General features: G+C 33.3%; 1 pseudogene; it reads right to left on the bottom strand.

Moving 5' to 3' along the window:
* Nucleotides 1–8,621: 8,621 nt before the first annotated feature.
* Nucleotides 8,622–9,370, bottom strand: LOC122475725 (annotated as a pseudogene).
* Nucleotides 9,371–9,742: the final 372 nt, after the last annotated feature.

The following is a 9,742-nucleotide window of genomic DNA, read 5'->3' as shown; positions in this document are numbered from 1 at the left end:
GTGTCTGTAGCACCAGAATCATATCTGTATCTATCTATACACATACAGTATACATACATATATACATGTGTAAACATATATATATGTATACATGTATGCATATACACATATAAACACACTTTAATAGCTTATAGCTTATAATTTGCTAACATACCTGAAGAAAATAATTTATTCTTTTGTTAGGAATCAAAATACTTAATTTTATTTTAATCTATTTACTATCTTTTGTGTAATTATACATGAAAATATGTAATATAAAAGTTGAAGAATAAATGATCTGTAGCTTTATTTCAGTGCATCCAGGACTTATTATTTGTGTATCTTATCCACATTGATCTTGAATTATAACTTAGCAAGTATAAGGATACTTATCATTTTGAAAGTAATTAATTATACAATTTTCCTTGCAAAAAAAAAAATTATGTGAGCAAACATGCAAAAATACAATTCAGAACTTTACATTGCATTGTCATTAAATTTGAAAATAAAAAAAGCAGAGGAACCTGGGTGGCCCAGTGGGTTAAGCATCCACCTCGATTTTGGCTGAGGTCGCGATGAGGTTCATGGGATAGAGCCCTGAGTTGGGGTCTGTGCTGACAGAGCAGAGGCTGCTTGGGATTCTCTCTCCTCTCTCTCCACCCCTCCCCTGCTCATTCTCTCTCTCTCTCTCTCTCTTTCAAAATAAATGAATACACTTTAATAAAAAATAAAAGTAAAAAGGAATCAACCTATATCAAATTTCATAAAATTTACAAAGCACAGCATTTCTACTTGTATCTGTAATACTTCTACAAAATTTTGTATAAGAAAGTTGTTTTATTTAGTTATTCTGGAAGCTGGAAGAAAGAACTCTCAAATGAACTTTGGTTTTGGGAGAACAAAACAAAACAAAGTCAGCATCAGAAAATGAAGTATGTTATCTTAAAGAATCTTCCAATATGATGAGTTATTTCTCATTGGCTAGTTGTTCTGGACCTCCAACGAAGATAGAATCGAAGTTAGGGGTAATAGGAGTAATTGTGTGGGATAAAGATTTTACTTAACTTAAAATTAATTAAATGGTCTTTCAAGGAAAAATGTGAAGTATCTCAAAAGCCACCCATCATAAGCTGTGGTCATAATACAGGTGATGACTACATCATTTCAGTATAAATTATGCTGTTTGCAATTGGCGACATTTCATATATATCATATTGTCAAAATTTCAAATATGTATATAAATACAACTTAAATATGTATTAATTTTAAGATCCCTATAGGGGACAGTCTTGTTATTAATACAGTGAAGAACAGATGCTCTAGCATATGGCATACTAACTCATGTTTATGTTAATTTTATGTAAATAGGATTTTAATACAGCAACATTAATCTGTTGTTGCTTTGGTTTTCTGATATATCACTTTACTCTCTTTTGGGTGAGATTAATGTAGGTAGTTTAGATTTTCTCAAAAAGTCCCTTTTTTAGCAGTGTAAAGAGTAACAACTTCCTTAAATCTTTAACAACAAATGTTTAAATAGAATGTCAGATTCATAAAGAAACCAAGAATTTATCTACATCTTGTTCTCTTGCTCAATTGAAGCAGATTTGTTAAAAATACAAATGAGAAACAACATGGTATCAGCAGAGAAAATAAACATAAAGTTTTTTTTTTTTTAAATTTTAAATGTTTTTATTTATTTTTGAGTCAGAGCAGAGCATGGGCAGGGGAGGGGCATAGAGAGAAGGAAACACAGAATCTGAAACAGGCTCCAGGCTCTGAGCTGTCAGCAGGGCTCGAACTCATGGACTGTGAGATCATGACCTGAGCTGAAGTTGGATGCTTAATCGACTGAGCCACCCAGGCGCCCCTAAACATAAGTTTTATTTCAGCTAAATAGCTATCATTTGGATAGGTAAAATATATTGCAGGAAAATCCCCCAAATTATGTTCTTATCAGAAGTAAATATATATTTCTTCTATTTTAGAAGTTAACTGGACACTATTTTTATTAAGGAGATTCTGGTTAGTTTTTAAGGTATATTCATCTGCTTTTACGTTATAAGCCCAAAAATGTGTCCACTTTATGTATATATTTATGTATGCATGTGTGCATGTATGTATTCAATAGTAATGCAACTTTAAAAATATACTTTTTAAATTGATATGTTATTGACATATAACATTGTATTAGTTTTAGATGTGCATTGTATTCATTTTAGTTTAGATGATTTGATATTTTTATATATTGTGAAATGATCACCACAATAAGTCTAGTTAACATCAGTCACCACACAATTATAATTTTTTTCCTTGGGATGAGAATTTTAAGATCTACTCTCTCAGCAACATTCGAATATGCAATACAGTGTTGTACCGTGGTCACTATGATGTACATTGGATCTCTATGACTTATTCATCTTAAAACTAGAAATTTGTGCCATTTGACCTCTTTGCCCGTGTTGCCCATTGCCCAACACCCTCCTCTGGTAACCAACAATTTATTGTCTGTATCTATGAGTTCAGTTTTTATTCTTCTTAGATTTCAAATATAAGTGATACCTCACAGTATTTGTCTTTCTCTGTGTGACATTTCACTTAGCTTATTGCCTTCAATATTTTTTAGTATTAAAGTTTTCAGAATAGAAATATAATAATTCACATTCCTACTAGATGAAATATAATAGAGGAAATTTACCTCTGTTGTTTACTCAGAATTGTATTAACATTATACTGAAAGATATAAAATGGGCTATTTGATACTATTTTAATATTTATTATAAATTCACGCTGATTTACACTTAATTAACATTGAGTTTTAACTATTTCAAGTTATATTATGAACTATAATATTATTATACAATATTTAACATATCTTATAATACAACATTAAAGGATATTTAAAACAGAAAATGAGTCACCTATATCTCATGCTCATAATAAAATTGTATTGATTTTGTGATCTGGATTTGTAGGAGTCTGGGAAATAAATTCCTCCTTTTTTTCCTCATTTAAAAATAATTATTTTTAAGATATTTAACAGGCATTGTTTTTAAAAGGTCAGATTTACATTTATGTAGCTATGAAGCAGATATACATGCTATTTTGTTTTTGTGGTTTGATCAACTCAATTAAGATCAAGGTAGATTTAAAAAAAATACATAATTCTAGTCCAAAATGAGGAATTAATGTAATTTAATTCAGGATAAAGTCAATTTCCATAAGTAAAGGAAGGCTGTAGTGACTTAAAGACATGAATGACATTTTTGTAGGCAAATTATGGATATTTGAATAATGACCAAACACTGTTATGGGATAGAATGACACTAAGCCCCAATTTATGGTTAAATCTAAGTTTCAACAAGTGTTTTTGAATCTTCTTTTGGACTCATTTGTTATGCATATGAAATGTTTTTTTCTTTTTTGTGGAAGAAGTTTATATAGAAATATATTTAAAATGTGTGCTTAAAATGAAAACTTTTGTTATTTGATAATATGAGATAATAGTGATGCAAAATACTCCTAGATTGATTCAGAAGGAAATATCACTAGCAGTCAGCCTAATGTTGAAATTTAATTAAAGGTTCAGATTATGTTTATCATGATTTGAGAAGAATGCACTGTTTAATGAAATATTTGAGGTGGATAACAATTTTAACAGAGAAAATATGTGCCTTTTCATATGACCTCATACTATCTTCATAGAGCAATGTTTTCCTGCCTACTCAAATTACCATTTGAAGTGTAATTGTAGATATCTTATAAATATCGAGGTTAATGATTGCTGCTATCTCACAGAAAGAGTTTCAACTTCTGAAATCTAACTACTTTTGGGACATGCGCTGAGGTGTATAAAATCCCCCAGCTGGAATCCTGTATTCTTCAAAGAACCAAGCCATTCTTTGTAATTGTGATAAGTACTCAATTTAATTTTTTCAAAAGATCTGTGATACCCTGAATTTAAGTATAAAGGCATAGGATATATCATCCTGCCTCATGACATGTGTAGTTTCTGAAGTCAGCAATGACATAATTCATAGAAAGAAAACAATTGATTTTATTTCTGGTGTTTAAAATTTGGCACAATGCATGCCATTCTTGTCCATGGATTGTCATTGCAGCCTTCTGACAATGTTTTGTTTTGTTTTATGTTTTAAACAAAAAGCCAAAGTACCAAAGAGAATCTGCTCTCTCTATATAAAATCCCAAATACCTGAAATAGAAAATAATATCTTGACAGGTATACATTCATGACATTTAATTTGGGAAATGACAAAAAAAGTGTAGAGAGACAGGAAGTAAAGCATATGTAAGATCCTAAATTCTCTAATAAATGTGTTGATAAATGATATACAATAACAACACAGAAATAAGAGTCCTGTTGTTAAGAGATGGGGCATTCTATTCAGGGGAGAACTGTCACTTTGAAAGGTCAATAAATTCTTTTTATTCTCAAAATCTGTGGTCATTGGGATGTCCCGGGAATTTACAATCCAGCCACAATGAAAGGACAACTCATGTCATCATCAGGAGAATACGATCGGATCATATATCTTTACTTGACAAGAGGTGGCAATTTAATCTGACAAGATTCTTGCCAATGAGGACAGCTTTAGGAGTTCCACTGTTGTGGTAAAGATTTGACATGTCATTGAGGGATGTTGTGCAGAAGCCTGACAATAAACCAGCACTTGCTAATGCAGTTTAGGATTGCTGTAAAAATTTATTAGAAACCAGAGACTGTAAAATCACTATACTTCTTCAGAACTGTTTTTCTTTCCCTTGCTGAATATTTATGTGATGTTTAATGCACAGCACATGTTTTAAAACTTGTTTCCTGATGGTGTAAAAGAAGTCTATTATAATGCACATGAAATTGCACAAAATTCAATTAAATGCATGAGAGAGTAAGCAGAATGTCCACCTGTAAGCCCATTTTGACAAGATTTTTTTCATTGATGGTTTTGGTGTCTGTAAATTTAAAGAGCTTCAGTAATGGCCCTTATGTTTTAAGAAACAAAAGATATGTACATTCATCTGGGGATTAATTTAACAGAACTTAAAAGCATGTGTGACTTGGAGTAGCAGCATTCTATGTATTTTATTTAGAAGGGATGAAGAGAAAATCTAACTGTAAAATTACAATTAATTGTTAGTGCAACTGTGGCTGCTAGGTGATTCTATATAATCTATATTGTCACTAAAGGAAAACAGAAAAAGGCAAGGCAGACAGTACAATTGTGTGTCTGTTTTTGCAGTATAGCAGCTCTTCAAAAGTTATTTCCAAATAATTATGTGGGTCAGCTAATTCCTAGGTAGAAATCACAGCTCTAGATATGTTCAAGCTATAATTTAAGGTAAATAAGATTATCAATAATATATCAACAAATAAGACTAACCCTGCGCACCCAACCCTTGCTGCATACCTATCATATTCAAGACAATCTGCCAGCTGCTATGGGAATGCAACTGTAAGAGACACAAAAATACGCAGCATAAACAAATACTTAGGAGTTTGAGAGTGCTATATCCTGAGAGATATAACCTCAAGGTGACTGGCCAGCATGAAAGCATAATTAAAGGAAGACACATATTGATTTGAAATTTCTCCACCCTACCTCCCAAGTGTACTTTAGGATCTTAAAGCTATCTCTCACCTGATAAATCCATTGTACGAATTTACTCAAACAGCTGTAACCATTTTATTCTCTGCTCTCTATTTATTCAGTCTTTTCCCAAGCTCTTCAGTAAAGGATAAACCTCATTCTGGCTGTCCTCAACAGGAGTCCTTAACTCTGTGTCACTCCTCTCTGCCACGAGTACCTGGGGAAAGGCGTCTGAGACTATTTGGGAGGAAAGAATCATATTGGAAACACTCGGAAATGGTTGAAAGACTGACAGCACGATCAGGCATACCTACACAGAGAATACAGTTTGGCAGTCAATCCGTCATTGCTTTATTCCCATTTAAGAAAGGAGCAATTTTTACCTTGAGGATTGTGACTGCTCACCGAGTTGCATTTCAGACTTTGCTGCATTTCCTCTGCATTCTGCAGACTTGGCACTCTTATTCCACTTCACACTAATTGTGATTGCTGACTCGTGCCTGGATGGGAGGCTGCCAAAAGGGCAGGTATCCCAGAGAGACATCATTACCCAGGTTGGCAAATACCTGAGAGCCCTATTTAATGATACAATCTTATTTTACAACAAGGGGCAGGCTTCCAGTCTCACAGCATCAGTTCCTGACCGTAATATTGTTTGGCAAAAGCCTTTCATATTCTTTTGCAAAATAAGAAGAAATAAATCGTGTTGGTATAGATCAATGGTAGATGATCAGATAACCTGAAAAGAGTTGGGAAGATGTGAATAGCTTTAGGGTCAACATATTTATCTAATTGCTGAAGAATAAAAGTTGATGTCTTGCCTAGAATAACTTAAGAAATTATATACATAAAAATAGCTTTCTATAGAGAGTCAGAACTCTGTTTTTACCAGACTTTGTTCAGATATTCATTCTGGAATTGAGGTCACTGCTAAGTCTTTGAAAACTAGATGGAATGGGTATGACAGGGGAGAGAGGATCTTTGTAAGCACCCAGAAGGATACACAACAGTCTTTATATTCACTGTTATGTTTTAGTGCTGTATGTTGAAAAGACTAAACATGCTAACACGCTCTACCTTTGCTTAATTTGCGTGATTTTTAAATGAAAATTAATACATGTATATGGCAGAAAGAAAGAAAGAAAGAAAGAAAGAAAGAAAGAAAGAAAGAAAGAAAAAGTCTAATGGTGTAATGAGTAAGTTCTCCTTACCCAGATTCCAAATCCACATCAATAATGGCAACCATTGTTAAAAACTATTTGTGTATATTTCAAAAACTATCTTCACATGCAAACATAAATATGTGGGTGTATGCAAAAAACACCTCTCTAAAATATATGCATCAAAGCAGAGTATGCACAGTGCTTATTTAATTTTTGTAGAGATTCTATATTGCAACACATACAGGTGTTCTGGCTTTCTGTTGAATAACTGAAGAGTAACATAACACTCCATTATATGGGTTTGTCCCAATTCCATAGTGCCTTTAAGGACACTTATTATTCTGACTTCCAAACATGAATCATCTTATACATACTTTTGTACATTTGAAGAAAAAAATTGGTTGGATTAATTCCTGGAAATGAAATTACTGGTCAATGATTTGATCATTTAAATTTTTGAAATATATTATTAAGTCACTCTCAAAAAATTGTCCCAATTAACACTTGCCAAAGTACATATGGAGAAAGTGCCTGACTTTTTCGTACTCTTGCTAATGCTGTGTATTTTCAAACTTTCCCAACTTTTTTCAACTTGATAGGTGAAAAGTAGAATCTCATTTACATTTCTTAAAGTGCTAAGCTAATGGGCGAATATAAGAACTTTAGCAACATTTTAATGTGGGTGAATCAAGCACATCTTCCAGCTGTAAAAGTTAAGAGACCCCATTTCAAATTCACAAAATTACTCACTATGTTAGTGATTATGCATGTGATTCTTTTTTAATCAGATTAAATTAACCACCATATAGATTTTAATAGACACTAATTAAAGACCACCAACTAAACTTATTGTGGATAATCATGGTTGTGAAAATTAATGGTTAAAGAAGAGGGATTTTTTTAAAGATTCTAGGCAGATAATTACACTCAATTTAAATCAATCTTTAGTGTAGTAACTTAAGTATCTAGCTGCAGGCAAGTATTATGGCAATAGGATTTTTATAGTACAAATTCTGAAGTGCAGAAAAGTTTCAACTTAGTGAAAACATTTGAAAACAATAAAAGGTTTATTTATTGTGAAATTACTGTAGCTTTATCACAGAAGTAAATTTTGTCAATAATGACAGTATCATAGCTATTCAGAAGTCTATAAGAATTAAATCTAAAGAACCAAAATACGTGATAAATACCTATAGTATACCCATTTAGTTGCTAAGATATTCATTTAAACCATGTCAATCATGTATTTTTTTATTCTATGATGCAGCTCAAAGTTTGACTCCTACCTTTTCCAGACCTTCAAATCATAAACCTTCACTCCTAGTTAAATCTCATCCATAGTTTAATAATCACTTAGTAGAGGCAGAGAAAGGCAAAACAGACAGCTTAACCTCTATGCCGGGCAAAACCTTATAAAATACTAATCTATAGTCTTTTCTTTGTGACACATTTTAATCTTCCATTACTGAAAATGTTCTTCTTGTCCTCTTTTTCTTAATTTTTGGGATTCTAACTTAGGAATAAAGCCCATATTTCTTAAAACATTCAACTTCATATTTTTAGAAGGTAAAACTCTTGCCAGGCAAGGGTATTGATATTTTAGGTGGAAAGCATCAGATTCCCAATTTCCCCATCTGCTGTCTCATGTTCTCTTACAATCTTATTTCTCAAATAAAAATGTCTCTGAACTTGGAGCTACTAGGTAGGGAGGATAATTTTAAACTTTCAGTTTATGAATAAATTCCACAGATGGAAAGAAACCTTGTATGCTAACTCATGTTAGTGTCAGTGTGTAAGGTTATTAACCAAAACATTTTTTTTTCTTTATACATAGTTTTGTTTTGTTTTGTTTGATGTTTGATCTTATTTGTTACTCTTAGAAAAATCTCAATTTTGGCTGGACTCAGACTTAGAGGTAGAAAGTCTCAGAGAAGACAGCCTCTGTCTCTTGGCAATCTGTTCCTGGTATTTTTCTTTGGCTTCTGTCATTTTCTTGGCCAAAAGTTTAGCATGTCATGCAGCCTCTTCTTTATTTTTCTTAGTACGCTGTTTCTTCAAAGCAATACGCCAACGTCTATGTTGGAGGACACATGGAATACAGGATGCTGAATCTTGGGTGCTTTGGTTCTAGGTTTCTTACCTTCTTTGTTTAGGGGCTTTCTCACAGCATACAGGTGGACATCATCTTCCTTAGAGAGTTTAAAAAATTTGCAGATTCTGCTAGCTCTTTTGGGTCCCAGTCCATAAGGCACAGTAGTATCAGTGAGTTCTGGAATATCTTTCTCCCCTTTTTTTTCTACAATGACCAAGTTGAGAAAGCTAGGCAACCCCAACAGAGTTGTGCTTTTTGTCTCCAGTCCTCCTTGGTCTGTAGCAGGAATGCCCTTTACGCATCAGCAAATGGACATGGCCATAGGTCAAGACACCCTGCTTCATGGGGAAGCCTTGTTTGTCATTGCCACCACTGATTCAGACCATGCAACCCTTCCATTCTTCAGCTAGAGCATCAGCAGCAACTTCTGTGGCCATTCGTTTCTCATAAAAGGTATGAAGTTTGCATTCACCAACCACTTCAATGAGTTTCTGGCAGCAAGTAGCTGGGAAAGAGGTGTTCAGCTTCATGTTGAAGCAGCTTACAGCCTCCAAGGCGCTACAAAAAAAAGGTCTTTATACATAGTTAAATGACTGTCGATGGATTTGAATGCATCACTACAGTGATAAGCCACTCCAAAACATAAATATCTTATTTACACAAAACGTATCTTCATTCACCTTTTATGTCCATAGAGAAATGTGATCTGGGATGTCTGGGCCTCCATCACATTGTCTGTTTGAAACACAGAGTTAATTGGACATTGTGAGAAAGGAAAAGAGAGATTGGAGAATGGGCATTTTGTTGCCTCTGTCTGGAAGCGATACACATGATTTCAAATAAAATTTCATTAGCTAGAATTTGTCACGAGTCTTCCTAAATGGTGAAAAGCTATGAAATAA

This window comes from Prionailurus bengalensis, chromosome A1 (genome assembly GCF_016509475.1).
Source record: "Prionailurus bengalensis isolate Pbe53 chromosome A1, Fcat_Pben_1.1_paternal_pri, whole genome shotgun sequence".
Lineage (NCBI taxonomy): Eukaryota > Metazoa > Chordata > Mammalia > Carnivora > Felidae > Prionailurus > Prionailurus bengalensis.
This window is presented reverse-complemented; position numbering and strand designations above follow the sequence as displayed.